Here is an 18,606-nt window from a genome sequence, read left to right on the forward strand (position 1 = left end):
GGGGTACTCAGACCCTGAAACGAGGTCCAGAAGCCACTGGACTGAGTTAATTCACTGATTCAGGTCTGGGCTATAGGTCCTTTCCCACCCAAGTCCCGACTGAAGACAACAGCCCACCGAGGGGGATAGAAAGCCACCGCACAGGCAGAGAGATCCCACGGGCCTGCGTCGGCGGGCAAACGGGCTTTCCCGACACACATATTGCCGGGGAGCGGACTCCCGTCGCTGAAGCGAAGGCACTCTACATACACACTACACGGTGCAGGAGAAAGGCAAAGACCACCGAACCGGGTGGGGGACCAGACGCAGCTGGCTGCGGGCACCGACCACCATCATCTTGGGTTACCAGAGACTCTTGTGCATCAATCATAGTGAGTACAACTGTGTCCTCAGGCCGCGCACCGCCCTGCACCGCCAATCACCGACATACCATCCCAATTGGGTCCCGGGGCCATCACCCCTACCCACCGAGGGGTTAACACCTTTGCTGCACAACATCTCCCCCGGGTGCCTAGTAAACAGCAGCGGTGGTGTCTACACCTTCACCACAGCCCATGGGTGGCGTCACGAACGTAACTAAAAACAACGGCCCCGGCCGTAAACCTAACCCCCTACGTAGCGCCAGCATCCTTTCAGAGCGAAGTGACCCCGGGTCCGGAGGCGCTCGAGCCACCCACTAACGAGCCCGGATCCAAGCGGCTTGGCTGCAGCTGAGCACGGGGCGGTACATATACAGCTTGGAGTAGGACAACATGTATAAAAAGTATCATGTGATCAAAATACTCATTTGCCTAATAATTCTGCACACAGTCTATGTCTATGTCTCCAGTAATGTATATGCCCCGGGATCTCCTGTGATAAATATACCCCTGTGTCTCCTGTGATGTATATGCCCCCAGCGTCTCCTGTGATGTATATGCCCCTGCGTCTACTGTAAGGTATATGCCCCTATGTCTCCAGTAAGGTATATGCCCCGGGATTTCCTGTGATGAATATACCCCTGTGATGTATATGCCCCCAGCATCTACTGTGATGTATAAATGCACCAGCCTCTCCTGTGATGTCTATTCCCCAGTCCTTCCTGTGATGTATATGCCCCAGCATCTCCTATGATATATATGCCCCCAGCCTGTCCAGTGATGTATAGATGCCCACAGCCCCTACAGGAGATGCACATGCCCCCAGCCACTCACTGCACACACACACGGGCACACACACACACGGGCACACACACAGGAGGGCACCAGTGGATGGCTGGCACCCCGGCCGTGCTGTGGGGGGACAGTCTTGCTCAGTCTCTGCCTGTGTCAGTGCTGTCTTCTTACTATATTCCCACCCAGAGGGAGGAGACGCCTGAGAATCAGAAGAGTCACACACAGAGCGGAGATCAGCGCAGCTGAGGGAAGGAGCCGCGGAAAGTGGCAGCGCCATGACCCGGAGCCCGGGCAGCTGCTAGGAGCCGGCAGGGAGATGTCCCGGAGACCCCCAGCACCGCCCGGCTCCTGAGGACTCAGCGGGACCCCGGACACCGGAGCCACAGCCGGGAAGTGGCGGCACCGAGCGGCAAAGCACTCACATGGGAGAAGTCTGCGGCAGAGGAGCCTGAACTGTGAGTAACAAGTGCTGCCAGACTGTGCCATGTGCTGCCAGCCCAGTATATAGCAGCAGAGCCCGGTATATAGCAGCAGAGCCCGGTATATAGCAGCAGAGCCCGGTATATAGCAGCAGAGCCCGGTATATAGCAGCAGAGCCCGGTATATAGCAGCAGAGCCCGGTATATAGCAGCAGAGCCCGGTATATAGCAGCAGAGCCCGGTATATAGCAGCAGAGCCCGGTATATAGCAGCAGAGCCCGGTATATAGCAGCAGAGCCCGGTATATAGCAGCAGAGCCCAGTATATATAGCAGCAGAGCCCAGTATATAGCAGCAGAGCCCGGTATATAGCAGCAGAGCCCGGTATATAGCAGCAGAGCCCGGTATATAGCAGCAGAGCCCGGTATATAGCAGCAGAGCCCGGTATATAGCAGCAGAGCCCGGTATATAGCAGCAGAGCCCGGTATATAGCAGCAGAGCCCGGTATATAGCAGCAGAGCCCGGTATATAGCAGCAGAGCCCGGTATATAGCAGCAGAGCCCAGTATATAGCAGCAGAGCCCAGTATATAGCAGCAGAGCCCGGTATATAGCAGCAGAGCCCGGTATATAGCAGCAGAGCCCGGTATATATAGCAGCAGAGCCCAGTATATAGCAGCAGAGCCCGGTATATAGCAGCAGAGCCCAGTATATAGCAGCAGAGCCCGGTATATAGCAGCAGAGCCCAGTATATATAGCAGCAGAGCCCAGTATATATAGCAGCAGAGCCCAGTATATATAGCAGCAGAGCCCAGTATATATAGCAGCAGAGCCCAGTATATATAGCAGCAGAGCCCAGTATATATAGCAGCAGAGCCCAGTATATATAGCAGCAGAGCCCAGTATATATAGCAGCAGAGCCCAGTATATATAGCAGCAGAGCCCAGTATATATAGCAGCAGAGCCCGGTATATAGCAGCAGAGCCCTGCACAGCCCAGTATATAGCAGCAGAGCCCAGTATATAGCAGCAGAGCCCTGCACAGCCCAGTATATACCAGCAGAGCCCTGCACAGCCCAGTATATACCAGCAGAGCTCAGTATATAACAGGAGAGCTCAGTATATAGCAGCATAGCCCTGTGTATAGCAGCAGAGCTCCGTATATACCAGCAGAGCCCTGCACAGCCCTGTGTATAGCAGCAGAGCCCTGCACAGCCCTGTGTATAGCAGCAGAGCCCTGCACAGCCCTGTGTATAGCAGCAGAGCCCTGTATATAGCAGCATACTGCAGGCTGCTGTGCTGGGTATAATGGCTGCAGGCTGTGCATGTGTTGTACTGATCTGTATGCCAACCTGTGTGACCATGTAATAAATGTGCTGCACCCATGTGCACCATGCCTGCCCCTGTAATGTACCACTTTTCCCATTATATATCTGTAATATATCAGCCGCTACCCCCATTCTATCACCTGTAATGTACCGCTACCCCCATCATATCACCTGTAATGTACCGCTACCCCCATTCTATCACCTGTAATGTAAAGCTACCCCCATTCTATCACCTGTAATGTACCGCTACCCCCATTCTATCACCTGTAATGTACCGCTACCCCCATTCTATCACCTGTAATGTACCGCTACCCCCATTCTATCACCTGTAATGTACCGCTACCCCCATTCTATCACCTGTAATGTAAAGCTACCCCCATTCTATCACCTGTAATGTAAAGCTACCCCCATTCTATCACCTGTAATGTACCGCTACCCCCATTCTATCACCTGTAATGTACCGCTACCCCCATTCTATCACCTGTAATGTACCGCTACCCCCATCATATCACCTGTAATGTACCGCTACCCCCATTCTATCACCTGTAATGTACCGCTACCCCCATTCTATCACCTGTAATGTACCGCTACCCCCATTCTATCACCTGTAATGTAAAGCTACCCTCATTATATCACCTGTAAGGTACCGCTACCCCCATTTTATCACCTGTAATGTACCATTACCTCCATTTTATTACCTGTAATGTACCGCTACCCCATTAGATCACCTGTAATGTACCGCTACCCCCATCATATCACCTGTAATGTACTGCTACCCCCATCATATCACCTGTAATACCAGTGGGAGTTGTAGTGGCCGTATTGATTATGGCTCAGTTTTTTTGAAAGAAGGTGAATTTATTACAAGACTCCTCCTCTTCCAAAAAGAGCGCCATACCTGTCCATAGGCCGTGTGTGGTATTGCATGTCCCCTTTATATTTTTCTACACTGAGTTGCAATTCCTGGCACAACCTGTGGCTAGGGGTGGCGCTGTTTCTAGAAGAAAGCAAACCATGTATTTCCAACTTTCTGAAAAGTTTTGTTGCACTACGTAACTAATCCTTTCCGGGTGGCGCTGTGTTCTCCGTTCTTGCGCTTTGTATTGGCAGCACTGATCGTCCTGTTGTTGTGGGTAGAGATGGGAGTACACGGACTTGCCATCACTTTGTGCGTTTCCGGTGCCTGCAGCTTGATCCGCTTCAGCTTGAACCTCACACCTAAAAGAGGAATGTGAGCGCAGGAAATAATGTGTGTGAGTGGCACCCGGGAGCCTCCGTGTGACTGGCATCTGATGACGCACGGGGCGGCTGTGATGTGGTGCCTGCAGCATTGTCATAGAGCTGCCGGTTACGTGCGGCTGGACCCAAAACCGGCTGATGCTCTGCAAAAAAAAGGAATCAATCTCACATAAATCATCAGCATCAGTGCGGAGCCATAAGGGAGAATGGAGCGTAATGGAACGTACGGATGTAGCAGAGTTCAGTGTCATTAGGACAAGGATGCACATGGCGTCTAATATTTGTGTGATTGCATGGCAGCGAGTAACTTCCCAAAATAGCACTTTATCCCCTTTACATAAAATTAGCGATCACTAGGGATCCATTACTTTTGCACCCCAGCGATCCTGAGAATGAGTCTGTGGATCTCTAAGGAAAAGGTTCTGTAGAGCCCCTTGGAAAGTTCGGAGGCGCCCATGGTCAACCTCTGCTCCTTTCACTGTCTATAGGACCGCCGGAAATATCCAAGTACAGCGCTCCGCTAATTCTCAGCGTTCCTTGTGCAAGGCCAATCCATTGAAGACGAGGGTCTGTAGAGCCCAGTTCTCGAAAACGCAAGGAGTCAAAGTGGTTGGAAATTTGTCCCCTTCCCTATGAATAGTGTGTGGCTTAGTATCTTGGAAATAACCCTCTAAAGCAGAGATCCCCAATCTTTCTGACCTTCAGTCACATCTGGCGGTGAGATGAGGTCTGGAGCCGCATCCAGCCGTGAGAGGGCGTCGCAAGCCACATCAGGCTATAAGAGGAGGGTCTGGAGCCGCGTCCGGCGGTGAGAGGGGGTCTGGAGCCGCGTCCGGCGGTGAGAGGGGGTCTGGAGCCGCGTCCGGCGGTGAGAGGGGGTCTGGAGCCGCGTCCGGCGGTGAGAGGGGGTCTGGAGCCGCGTCCGGCGGTGAGAGGGGGTCTGGAGCCGCGTCCGGCGGTGAGAGGGGGTCTGGAGCCGCGTCCGGCGGTGAGAGGGGGTCTGGAGCCGCGTCCGGCGGTGAGAGGGGGTCTGGAGCCGCGTCCGGCGGTGAGAGGGGGTCTGGAGCCGCGTCCGGCGGTGAGAGGGGGTCCGGAGCCGCGTCCGGCGGTGAGAGGGGGTCCGGAGCCGCGTCCGGCGGTGAGAGGGGGTCCGGAGCCGCGTCCGGCGGTGAGAGGGGGTCCGGAGCCGCGTCCGGCGGTGAGAGGGGGTCCGGAGCCGCGTCCGGCGGTGAGAGGGGGTCCGGAGCCGCGTCCGGCGGTGAGAGGGGGTCCGGAGCCGCGTCCGGCGGTGAGAGGGGGTCCGGAGCCGCGTCCGGCGGTGAGAGGGGGTCCGGAGCCGCGTCCGGCGGTGAGAGGGGGTCCGGAGCCGCGTCCGGCGGTGAGAGGGGGTCCGGAGCCGCGTCCGGCGGTGAGAGGGGGTCTGGAGCCGCGTCCGGCGGTGAGAGGGGGTCTGGAGCCGCGGCCGGCGGTGAGAGGGGGGGGTGTCTTCTTTTAGCAGGCACTTCATATCTTTTTGGGATTCAGCCCATTTCATGGAAACATTCGGTGCCAGAAATCTGTCCCTTTTCTAACGCAGATGTTACAGTGGAAGTGAGAAAACGGCAGTAAAATACCCGAGGATCTTTACATTTTCCTGCTCGGCTGCCCGCCGCACCGAGACAAAAAGTGACGACATACCTTACTACTCGGTCACATAGAGAATGAGTGGCACAACGCTGCTCATATTCGGCCGCCGCTCCACCCATGGACCTGTTTTTGAGTTCGGTCGGACCTTCACCCCTCGGCAAATTACATGATCCGAAGCTTCTCTGACACGTGGACGTACAAGTGACTGTTTTGAAGCCGGCGAGTAACCCTGGAGGGCGCTGTTACTTCATAACCCTGGTCAGCTTCAGTGCAGTGGTCGGTTGCCTAGGTAACGAGCTGTAAACAAAGAAGGTTACTAACTTTTGTATCGTAAGCAGCACGTTTTTGTTACAAGCTTTGTCCGAAAATATCCATCTATGAAGATGGGAGTAGTCTGTGAGCCTTAGTAGTAAGTGGCTTTCCTGCTTGCTGATGGTTTCCATGTAGCCATCATTTTTTTTTTTTTTGTTTACATTTGATAGCACTTGTGACAAGAGGGAAAACTTTACAGCACAACAGGTTATATGTATCCAGCCCCTCCTGTGGCCGCCATATGCATCATGAGATAAGTGGACAAAGACAAACCCAAGGGCCTGAGAGATAAGGACAACCACAAGACGACTACAATTAGAAAGATGTAGCAGAGCCGAGCCAGACATCTCTTGATTAGAGTAGATTTTCCTGCAGTCCTATGTAAGAACACAGCTGTAGAAACTTCCTGACCTCACAATGCACTGCCACCACCTGTGCCTTTGCATAGGACTGCAGCCAAACCTCCTGAGCTCTGCTACACCGTGTGATATCAGCGCGTCATATATTCACTGTGGTCACAATGAGAGATTTTGTGCGTTAGTATATTGGGGAGGGGGTAGTAAGATAAACTCAAACATGGGGTTGGAATATATTGGTGCACATAGACGTAGCAGGGATCGGTTTGTTTATTATCAGTACCAAGATGAACCCTTCCCCTCCCCCGAGTTGTGGTGATGTAATGGGATTTGGTTGCAGCCCTATGAAAAGCCACAGACGACATTCTAAAACCATAAAGTATATAGATGTAGCGGAGTCAAATGTGTGCTGCAGCTCTAGCCGAAACCACAGGAAACCATATTGTGAACAGATGTAGCAGAGTTGAGTTTGTACGCAGCCCAACTACAATATGTTTGTCATGCGTTTCTGCAAATAAGGTAAAAACTCGCCAATTTCACTGCTTTTTCTGAAAATCATGGCACAAAACCGCATTGGGAACTGCCTATGTTCCTGCCTGCAAAAAACATTGCTGTTTTTTTCTGCTGCATTTTCCTATCTTCTTTATTGCATTTCGGCGTTTTTTTTTTTTTAATATATATAATATATATATATATATATATATATATATATATATATATATATATTTCCCCTTTTGCCTTTTTTGTGCATATTGGTGCCAATTTGAAACATTATTTTTGTGCAGAAATGCTTGTATTCAGTACTACGCAATTGCATTTTTTTTTTTATGCGCCTTATAAAAAAAAAAATATGCAGAGCTGAGTCATGTAAAAAAAAAAACCCCGAGGCCCCTATTACTGAAAGCCTGAGGCTGCCAGGAGGAATAAAGTTTTAAGGATTATTTCCTCCTGGCAGCGTGGCTCTCTGTGTGCAGGCGGCAGGGCTCTCTGTGTGCAGGCGGCAGGGCTCTCTGTGTGCAGGCGGCGTGGCTCTCTGTGTGCAGGCGGCGTGGCTCTCTGTGTGCAGGCGGCGTGGCTCTCTGTGTGCAGGCGGCGTGGCTCTCTGTGTGCAGGCGGCGTGGCTCTCTGTGTGCAGGCGGCGTGGCTCTCTGTGTGCAGGCGGCGTGGCTCTCTGTGTGCAGGCGGCGTGGCTCTCTGTGTGCCGGCGGCGGGGCTTTCTGTGCCAGCGTCAGGCAGTTGGGCTCTGTGTGCCAGGCGGCGGGGCTCTCTGTGTGCCAGGCGGCGGGGCTCTCTGTGTCAGGCGGCGGGGCTCTCTGTGTCAGGCGGCGGGGCTCTCTCTGTGTGCCGGCGGCGGGGCTCTCTCTGTGTGCTGACGTCCGGCAGCATCAGCTATTATCCTACAGATTAACCCCGTATCTGCAGGTTAATAGTGTTTTTTACATGAATGGTTCCCTTTAAACTCTCGGAGGGGGTGAGTTTTCGTGCAATCACATATATTTTGCTTGAACTGATACGTGTGTTTTTACATAAGATTAAAGTGCAAAGACACTACATAAGATCGCAGAATCACAGTGCGCACAGATGTAGCAGGGCTGAGTTTGTCAAGTGTTTATATTGGGGACTCGCTGCAGGTGTAGTGGAGTCAGTACAGCCCATACTTTCTAATGAAGCTGTACCCCACTCTGGGGGTCTATTGCACGATCAGTGGGGTCTGCGTCTTATCCTCAGGCAATAAGTCGCTTCCAAAGTTTAGTTACTCTTTTAGATCCAGCACATTCACGCCCACAAACCACATACTACTGCTTGGCCAAATGTTTACCCTGCTGTAAAATCTGAAAAGTCAAAATGGGAAACGAGAGGTGAAAAGAGTAACATAAATAAATATAAAATGATGTAACAAAGTTATGAATAGTGGAGTTTGTCACGAGGCGCAGCTGTCTGCAAAAAGAAAGTCTGCTGCAAAACTGGAAATGTGAGCACAAGCTGCATATTGGTGCAGAAGAGCTCGCGGTTACTTCTTGTATTTTCCTGTACAGATCTGCCACATCATTACTGTAAGTGCTACAGTGTATAAACTGGAGGGAGAACAAGAAGAAGCGAAATTAATCCAGATTCATGCGCTCGGTGCTTTTCCTTACATTCTGCATAATAAGAGACGTGGATGTTTCAAGAATAACTGCAGGCTGGATATATCGATTGCCTTCAAGCAGTAATATAAGTAACATGCAACAGCTGCTTTAATTGTAGTTGGTGTGACTGTGCAAAGCAAGCACAGGCATTTAGTGCACCCTCGGTGAGCGGTCCCCTGCACCCTCGGTGAGCGGTCCCCTGCACCTTCGGAGCCGGTGAGCGGTCCCCTGCACCTTCGGAGCCGGTGAGCGGTCCCCTGCACCTTCGGAGCCGGTGAGCGGTCCCCTGCACCTTCGGAGCCGGTGAGCGGTCCCCTGCACCTTTGGAGCTGGTGAGCGGTCCCCTGCACCCTCGGAGCTGGTGAGCGGTCCCCTGCACACTCGGAGCTGGTGAGCGGTCCCCTGCACACTCGGAGCTGGTGAGCGGTCCCCTGCACACTCGGAGCTGGTGAGCGGTCCCCTGCACACTCGGAGCTGGTGAGCGGTCCCCTGCACCTTCGGAGCTGGTGAGCGGTCCCCTGCACCCTCGGAGCTGGTGAGCGGTCCCCTGCACCCTCGGAGCTGGTGAGCGGTCCCCTGCACCCTCGGAGCTGGTGAGCGGTCCCCTGCACCCTCGGAGCTGGTGAGCGGTCCCCTGCACCCTCGGAGCTGGTGAGCGGTCCCCTGCACCCTCGGAGCTGGTGAGCGGTCCCCTGCACCCTCGGAGCTGGTGAGCGGTCCCCTGCACCCTCGGAGCTGGTGAGCGGTCCCCTGCACCCTCGGAGCTGGTGAGCGGTCCCCTGCACCCTCGGAGCTGGTGAGCGGTCCCCTGCACCCTCGGAGCTGGTGAGCGGTCCCCTGCACCCTCGGAGCTGGTGAGCGGTCCCCTGCACCCTCGGAGCTGGTGAGCGGTCCCCTGCACCCTCGGAGCTGGTGAGCGGTCCCCTGCACCCTCGGAGCTTTTGGGTTAGGGCTAGTAATGAGCGAATTCACAGATAACCGGGACCGGCGGGTCCATGTTATCTGGTTTCGAACCATATTCTGGTCCCCATATAAGTCTGTAGGGACCAGAATCCAGCGATTCAAAATGATGGTAGAAGGGATAGGGGAATGGGAGCATGTGCACTGTATTTACTGAGGCTGATTCCAGGCTGCACATTCATTTCCGGGGCCACGCATTATGTTAATTTCATATGCACTGCTTTCCCCGCCTACCAGCTTCTGTGATTGGTTAGTCAGACGCACCCCCACACTGAGTGTCTGACCCTTTCCAATCACAGGAGCTGTCTGCATCTATTGTAGTGTAAAAATAAATAAATAAAAAAGTTGGCGAAAGGTCCCCCATATTATGATAGCCAGCACAGATAAAGCCGATGGCTACAAGATGCAGCCCCCAGCTGTGCACTTATCTTGGCTGTGCATTAAAATATGAGGAACCGCATGCGCCTTTTTTTTTAAGAAAAAAATATTTAAAAAAATAATTTTAAAAAAAGTGTGCCGTCCCCCCCGATTTTAATACCCAGGCATGATAATGCCCAAAAGCTGGGGGCTGGTATTTTCAGGCTGGGGAGACCCATGGTTATTGGGACCCCCCAGGCTAAGAATAGCAGCCTGCAGCCGCCCCAAAATTGTTGCATCTATTAGATACAGCAATCACAGCGCTTTACCTGGCTCTTCCCAATTGACCTGGTGCGATGACAAAGTAATAGGGGTTAATGACAGCGCACAGCTGTCACTAAGCCCAGAATTAGTGATGAGTAGAGGTCTATGAGCCCCCCCCCATCACTAATCCTATAAGTCAAAAGAAATAAACACAAACACCAAGAAATGTCCTTTATTTGAAATAAAATACAGCACCCTTTTTCCCTCCTTATTAACCCAAAAAAGATCCTTGAAGTTCCGCCGTAATCCACATGACACCTCACGACTGTCCTGGCTCTGCTACATCCGAGCCTGGAGAGACCAAAAACGTGTCCAATCTCTCCAGGCTCCAGGAAACACTGATGAAAGGGATCTGGCTGGCAGCAGTGATGTCACTCAGTTCACCGGAGGTCATATCCGGGTTCCAATGGTATGACCTGGTGAACTGACAGTGGCGGCCAGGAGTCAGGGAGTGCGGGCCAGATGACTGTGAAGTCACCAAATGTCCTTGGACCGTCTCAACCTTGGACCGTCTCAACCTTGGACCGTCTCAACCTTGGACCGTCTCAACCTTGGACCGTCTCAACCTTGGACCGTCTCAACCTTGGACCGTCTCAACCTTGGACCGTCTCAACCTTGGACCGTCTCAACCTTGGACCGTCTCAACCTTGGACCGTCTCAACCTTGGAATACAAATGCCCCTGAGAAATTGCTCAGTTTGATTCCCCCAAACGCCGGCCCTGACTGTAACTAGGGCTTATTTTTTAAGTAGGACTTCTATTTAAAGCATACTCCAAAAATTCTCTAATGTCAACTTGGGGCTTCTTTCCAGGGCAGGTCTTTTTTTTTCGGGAAAACACGGTAGCTCTGACATTACAGGAGCCAGAGGAAGGTGGAAAAAGATGGTAAGGTGGTGAGGTGAACTGTTCGACCACACCAAAGCTGCACCAAGCACTTATGCTTGGTTTGAACAGTCAATTTGTCCTGATGGTCGAGTGTAGCCCCCAGAAAGACTGAGTATTCGTTACCAGCTTCTCCTGATATCTGCAAATCACTTGCTGCTGGACTTTACAAAACAGAAGGTATAGGGGTAGGACGTGTATGTGGTGGAAAGCTATGCTGCCCTCTTCAAAAGCTTTATGTAAACTGCTGTTTGCCTGCATGGAAATTACAAAGCATCTAAGAAATACACTGGAAACTATTTAAAACCTAAACAAAACCCATTTTCTCTCTAAAATCGACTACTCACTTTCATTACCTGATTCCTTCTGACCTCCCCATACTCGTGCACGCTCAGCTCAGGTGAGCGTGCATGTGTTTTAAATGAAGAGAGGGGGATAAAGCGCTGCTTGATATTTCTGTAAAAACAAAAGGATTGGGCATGTTGAAATCTTAACATGCCCAATCCTTGTTACCTCTTCCCTCTGGAGTGTGTTGAGATTCAGTGGATAGTTAGCCGCTCTCGTTGAAATCAGCCCGATATGTATGAGGATGTCCCTACTGTCCTCCAACCAGGGGCGTAACGACCGCGGTCGCAGCGGTCGCCACTGCGACCGGGCCCGCAGGGTTTTAGGGGCCCGGCAGCCGCTCTGCACAGCCGGCTCCTCTCTGTAACAGAGGAGATGCGCTGTGTAGTGGCCGACTACGCGACCGCCAGGGGGCCGGCCTGTGAGTCAGGGGGCCCGGTGTCAGCAGGGGGCAGAGGGGCCCCCTGACCTGGAGAGACCCACCAGGCGTTTCTGAGCTGCGGCAGAGCAGAAGCGCTCCTGCACAGCAGACGAAATCCATCCTTCCAGGACCTGCGATGATGTCATGCCCATGTGAGTGTGTGGGAGGAGACACAGGATGCCGGCAGAAAGCATCAGAAGATACGGATTCCTGAAGGAGACATGGACACATGATGACTGGTAATGAGAAAAGAGGGGGCACGAGGGGGAGGGGAGTGCAGGGTGAGTGGCATATGAGGGCTGCAGACTGTGACAGAAGGATGTGAAGGGGTGCAGAGTGTTTGAGAGGGGTAAGTTGGGGTACAGGCAGGGTGAGATATGTGGGGCAGGGTGTGTGACATATGGGGGTGTAGTGTGTGTGCTATGGGGGGTGCAGGCTGTATGGGGAGCAGTGTGTGTGACATATGGGGGCAGGGTCATAACTACCGTGGTTGCAGGGGTCAAAAGGAGAAGAGAGGTACTTGTTTTTTTATTTTGCTGGCTCCATGACACATGGAGGCCTGGAGGGGCCTTGCTGCATGACACATGGAGGCCTGGAGGGGCCTTGCTGCATGACACATGGAGGCCTGGAGGGGCCTGGCTGCATGACACATGGAAGCCTGGAGGGGCCTTGCTTCATGACACATGGAGGCCTGGAGGGGCCTGGCTGCATGACATGGAGGCCTGGAGGGTCCTGGCTGCATGACATGGAGGCCTGGGGGCCTGGCTGCATGACACATGGAGGGCCTGGGGTGGCTGGCTGCATGACACATGGAGGCCCTGGGGTGGCTGGCTGCATGACACATGGAGGCCTGGAGGGGCCTGGCTGCATGACACATGGAGGCCTGGAGGGGCCTGGCTGCATGACACATGGAGGCCTGGAGGGGCCTGGCTGCATGACACATGGAGGCCTGGAGGGGCCTGGCTGCATTACACATGGATGCCTGGAGGGTCCTGGCTGCATGACATGGAGGCCTGAGGGCCTGGCTGCATGACACATGGAGGCCCTGGAGGGGCCTGGCTGCATGACACATGGAGGCCCTGGGGTGGCTGGCTGCATGACACATGGAGGTCTATGGGACTGCATAAAAAACATGAAGGACACCTTATACATGGACTAGGGGTACATTATACATGGAGGAGTATGGGGCTGCATAATACAATATGAAAATTGATGGGGCTGGATTATAATACATATAGGACTATGGGGGCTGCATTATAATATATGGAGGACTATGGAGGCTACCTTATACATGGACTATGGAAGTGCATTATAAAACATGGAGGACTATGTGGTGCAGTATAATATATGGAGAACTATGGGGTGAATTTTAATACATGGAGAACTATGGGAAATGCATTATAATTGAAGGGCTACTTTATACATGGAGGATTATGGGGGTGCATTATAATATATGGAGGGCTATGTATCTGCATTCTAATATATGAAGGGTTATGTGAGACCCTTTATACAATTATTTGGAAGGCTATGTGGGGGCTGTTATAGTATTTTGAGAACTTTATACAGGGGGGACAAAGATACAAGTATGGGATGGAAATGTTTTGTGCTGAGGGAAAAAGGCTCTTTCCCTCAGCAGCCAACTTTCCCATGCTCTGCTATACATCTCTCAGCACCCAGCTTTCCCATGTTCTGATATACATCTCTCAGCACCCAGCTTTCTCATGCTCTGATATGGGAAAGCTGGGTGCTGAGGACAAGATAAATATCAGAACATAGGAAAGCTGGGTGCTGATAGAGGGATTTCAGGGTGCTGTGGGTGAGAGCCAAGTGTCAGCGTCATTATCCTGTACCCCGAGTGTCAGTGTCATTATCCCTTACCCCATACCTCCCAACCATCCCGGATACAGCGGGACTTTCACGCTTAACGTTGTTTGTCCCGTTGCCACGATCGGGACGGCCGGCTCCCGGGCTCCGCCCACCCACTCTCTCTCCGCCTCCCTGCTTTTCCCTCCTACCATCCCAGTAGACGTGGCATAACAGAGAGGAGCGCTGCCTGTGCTGCTGCTGGTACAGTAAAATCTCCCCAGCGCTGATTTCCCTCCCTCCCCCCCCCTCACCCCCGGCCGGAGCCTCTCTGTGCGGTCGGCCGGCCGCCTGTCTGTGCGGTCGGCCGGCCGCCTGTCTGTGCGGGCGCCCCCCGGCCGCCTGTCTGTGCGGGCGCCCCCCGGCCGCCTGTCTGTGCGGGCGCCCCCCGGCCGCCTGTCTGTGCGGGCGCCCCCCTGCCGCCTGTCTGTGCGGGCGCCCCCCTGCCGCCTGTCTGTGCGGGCGCCCCCCTGCCGCCTGTCTGTGAAGGCGACCGGCCACCTCACTGTGTGGGCGACCGGCCGCCTCACTGTGGCTCCCTGCGTGTCCATGCTGGAGGCCCGCCGGCTGCCTGCGTGTCCATGCTGGAGGCCCGCCGGCTGCCTGCGTGTCCATGCTGGAGGCCCGCCGGCTGCCTGCGTGTCCATGCTGGAGGCCCGCCGGCTGCCTGCGTGTCCATGCTGAATGGGTGTGGATGGGGAGTGGATATGGGCGTGACTGTGAAATGGGTGTGGTTAGGGGGCGTGGCTACGCGCGCCGCAAACTTTGTCCTTCTTTTCCTTCTTTAAAAGTTGGGAGGTATGCCTTACCCCAAGTGTCTGTGTATGTGGAGGGGGGGGCCCAGGTCTAAACTTTGCACCGGGGCCCATCCAACTCTAGTTACGCCACTGCCTCCAACATAGGTATAGTCCCTGTCAGTCTTGTGTATTTATTACAATGTATGATACTGGCAACAATGGCTGACATTTCCAACAAGTTTTGGGACGATGTTTCATACAGCCCCATATATACATTCATGCCATTCATGCCTGCAATTCGTAGCCTGTATAATCCTATAATAGAAGTGACGGTTACTATTTCTTCCCTTCCCTTCCCTCCAGCTAGTCTGTAGCTATGTAAGTGAGATACTCTAGTTAAAAAACTAACTACTGATTTTCCCAGCACTATCATGTTTTTAGAAGACGCGTGCCAAGCTTCAAGGCAACTCCAGACATACAAAGACACTAGGTTATTGTCACGCTAGGTACAGGGAAGTACCAACTGAAAGGGAAGAGAAACCCTCTGGCTGGGGAAGAGGGAGATGATGACCCCTGACCAAACCTACTTAGCTGGTCCCTGGGGTCCCTCACCACCATAGATAGGTTCCGCACCTATGCGCCGAGCCGGATATCTGACCCTAGGTATCCCTAGTGCTGGTCCCTGGCTTCCCTCACCACCCTAGATAGGTTCCGCATCTATGCACCGAGCCAGATACCTGACCCTAGGTATCCCTAGTGCTGGTCCCAGGGGTCCCTCACCACCCTAGATAGGTTCCGCACCTATGCACCGAGCCAGATACCTGACCTAGGTATCCCTAGTGCTGGGCCCTGGCTTCCCTCATCACCATAGATGGCTTCCGCATCTATGCGCCGACCCACATACCTGACCCTAGGTATCCCTACCGTTGACCCCTGGTTTCTCTCAACATCCTAAATAGGTTCCGCACCTATGTGCCAAACAGGATACCTGACCTAGGTTGACCCTTATCTGGGGCTCTAGGTAGGGAACGGATGGGATGAGAGCTTAGTCAACCCCACTAAGCTCTAATAGAACGTACAGGGAGCTTAAACAAGGAAAAGTGAACGAATAACTTATCTCCAGATGACTAAGAAAGAGGAACAGCAACAACAACAAGGTTTCTCCAGATGAATACAAGCCGACTGCTTGCACTGACGACTTGTTAAGGGTATTAGACCTATCACCAGCACAGAGTAAGGGGGAATGAAAGTATATAAAGACATCAAGGGAAGTGTTGATGAAAAACAGCAGCTGAAAAGTTGAGGAAATCTGCAGGGTCCTAAAGAGAAAGGGATAAACTCCAAGCAGGTAAAAAGGGAAAGTCAGAGAACAGCTTGTGTAGCCAAATACTGCGACCTTCTACAGCCGGAAACTACATGAGTGTCTGAGGAGCGTGACACGCCCGGGACAGTTACGACACCACTTGAATTATGTAAAAATTGTATTGTGTAACTAAAATTGTTTCACAGTGAAAACATGTAACTAAGAAGGCTCACCTTTTCATTATAACATCACAAGACAATACTTTGTGACATACAAACGTTCTGCCTTATCGAAGGTCTTGATACCATAAAACCAGACCATTCAGCTGCTCAGCACATGGAAAGAAGGGACTTAACAGAGGACTTATTAGCAAGTTAAAAGTGGAAAGTTTTTGCTCTTATTTTATTCATGTTCCTCTCCTGAGTTTAGCGTTTTTTGTTGTTTTTTTTTTTTTTTTACAATCCGCTATTTGGTTCCAGAAATATAGACCCTTATATTTATGGTCTATATCAAAGGAAGTGTGGCGCACAGGATCCTCAGGGGCGTGTCTTTAGGCTGCTCTGCATAATTACCTTTGAGCCACACCCCCTTGCAAAGACCAGAAGAATCAACACTAAGTAGCAAGGCCCAGATCTCTGGAACCGTATAGCGGATTGTGAAACCCCTCTCCCCCCCAACCCCCCCAAAAATGGAATACTCAGGGGAGCAGCAGGAATAAGACAGGCACAAAACTGATCTCTTTTCACCTGGTGGCAGTTAATCTTTAAGCCCTCCATACACATTTGATAGCTATGGGCTGACTGGTACCCCCCAGACTCCCACTACATACACCACCGAGCGATTTCTGAGAGAGATGCTAGCAGAATCCTCTGACAGTGTCTTGGCTCCTTGCTTAATAAAAGGATCAGCTGTTGAAATAATATCGTATGATTAGAGCAAGAGGAGCTAAATGGATTGATGTATAGTTTAATGGCTTGCTAGTCAATGAAATCCCTGCTCATTCTAGAGCTGGGAGTCCGGTGGGTGGAGTTGGGAATCTCGAACTGGCCAATTAGTGACTTCTGTTGGGGTTCAGGTCAAGTCTGGATGTCAAACTAAACTTTTTCTAAAGTCTGGCTGAACCAAACTTTCACGGGATCGCTCATCCCAACTTGGGAGTCCAGTGGGCAGAGTAGGTAGTCCAGTGGGTGGTCCTCCCAAGTGAGTGACAGCCTCACCTTTTATCACTGTATAGGCAGATATAGTTGCCAATTAGTAGGACCTCCTTCTGGACTCCGCCCCTCTGCCGGCTGGACTCCGCCCCTCTGCCGGCTGGACTCCGCCCCTCTGCCGGCTGGACTCCGCCCCTCTGCCGTCTGGACTCCGCCCCTCTGCCGTCTGGAATTCCCTCCTCTGCCCGCCGGACTCTGCGCCTGGGCCCCGCCGGACTCTGCGCCTGGGCCCCGCCGGACACCTAACTGTAGAATGAAAAGGGATTGCAATTAATAAAGGACTTTATGCTAATTGCAGAGTTCACAGCATTTTTATTGTGACTGGTTCCCTTTATATAATGGATTATTAAAGGTGTTTTTCCATTTCCAAAACTCATTTTTCTCTGCACTTCTATTATTCTTTTTTTTAAAACAAATTACAACCAGGGGAAAGGAGTTTTCTGAAAATGGAAAAATCCCTTTAATTTATTACATTCAATTTTTATATAGTGTGGCAAGGCTATCGTACAAAAAAAAGATAGTCATATGCAATATATATATTTTTTGTTGTGTTCACAAAAGCATAAAAGGACTATAAATCAATGTCTCACTTAGGAGAACTATAAATTCATGGTCGTCGCCCCGTGTGAGTGACAGGCGTGCCTACAATGACTTCATAATTGCTGTGATGTCACCGTCTCCTCCCGGCAGCGGCGGCGGCGTACACTACAGTTGCTTAGAAACCCTGGCTCGTATTGTATGGACATCTTGTTCTTATACATTTACACTGGTGCTTGCGGCTGCAGCGTGGAATCCGTCCCAGTGTCCAAATGTGCGTGAAGATTTCCATGCAACTGAATCAATTCCAGACATATGCTTGTAATCTCGTAGTAGCAGATTACAACGATGCTCACTGCGGGCAGAGCCGTATACATGTAATAGGGAGGAAAATCCACATATGTCATTTCAATGCTGGTGTCGTGTCAACCTGATTTACTTTAGTAATGCTGCTCAGTAGATGAGGAATTTCTTGCTTTTTCCTATTTTATTTGGATGGATTCTGCTCTTTGCCGTAACATGTCTGGTCTACCCCCTTCTGTATGATGTCAAATATAAGGCTCAGATATTATAATAGTTGATTAAAAGATGCCACTGGGTGGTTGCATAAATGGCGCCACTAAGCGGTTGTATAAAAGCCACCACAGGACGGTTGCACAAAAGACGCGGCCCGGAGGGTTACATTAAAGACGCGGCCCGGAGGGTTGCATAAAAGACGCGGCCCGGAGGGTTGCATAAAAGACGCGGCCCGGAGGGTTGCATAAAAGACGCGGCCCGGAGGGTTGCAGTAAAGACGCCGCCTGGAGGGTTGCAGTAAAGACGCCGCCTGGAGGGTTGCAGTAAAGACGCCGCCTGGAGGGTTGCAGTAAAGACGCCGCCTGGAGGGTTGCAGTAAAGACGCCGCCTGGAGGGTTGCAGTAAAGACGCGGCCCGGAGGGTTGCAGTAAAGACGCGGCCCGGAGGGTTGCAGTAAAGACGCGGCCCGGAGGGTTGCAGTAAAGACGCGGCCCGGAGGGTTGCATAAAAGACGCGGCCTGGAGGGTTGCAGTAAAGACGCGGCCCGGAGGGTTACAGAAAAGACGCGGCCCGGAGGGTTACAGAAAAGACG

General features: G+C 52.2%; 1 protein-coding gene across 1 annotated transcript in view; it reads left to right on the forward strand.

The window, feature by feature from the left end:
• The first annotated feature begins 1,276 nt into the window (after positions 1–1,276).
• The window catches only part of CPNE2 (copine 2), a 114,994-nt gene continuing 97,664 nt past the window's right edge, over positions 1,277–18,606 (forward strand). The window contains exon 1 of the mRNA XM_075325843.1: positions 1,277–1,609. The gene's annotated coding sequence lies outside the window, so the exon portion shown is untranslated. The remainder of the gene's footprint in view (positions 1,610–18,606) is intronic.

The sequence above is a fragment of the Anomaloglossus baeobatrachus genome, chromosome 10, assembly GCF_048569485.1.
Source record: "Anomaloglossus baeobatrachus isolate aAnoBae1 chromosome 10, aAnoBae1.hap1, whole genome shotgun sequence".
Taxonomy (NCBI): Eukaryota; Metazoa; Chordata; class Amphibia; order Anura; family Aromobatidae; genus Anomaloglossus; species Anomaloglossus baeobatrachus.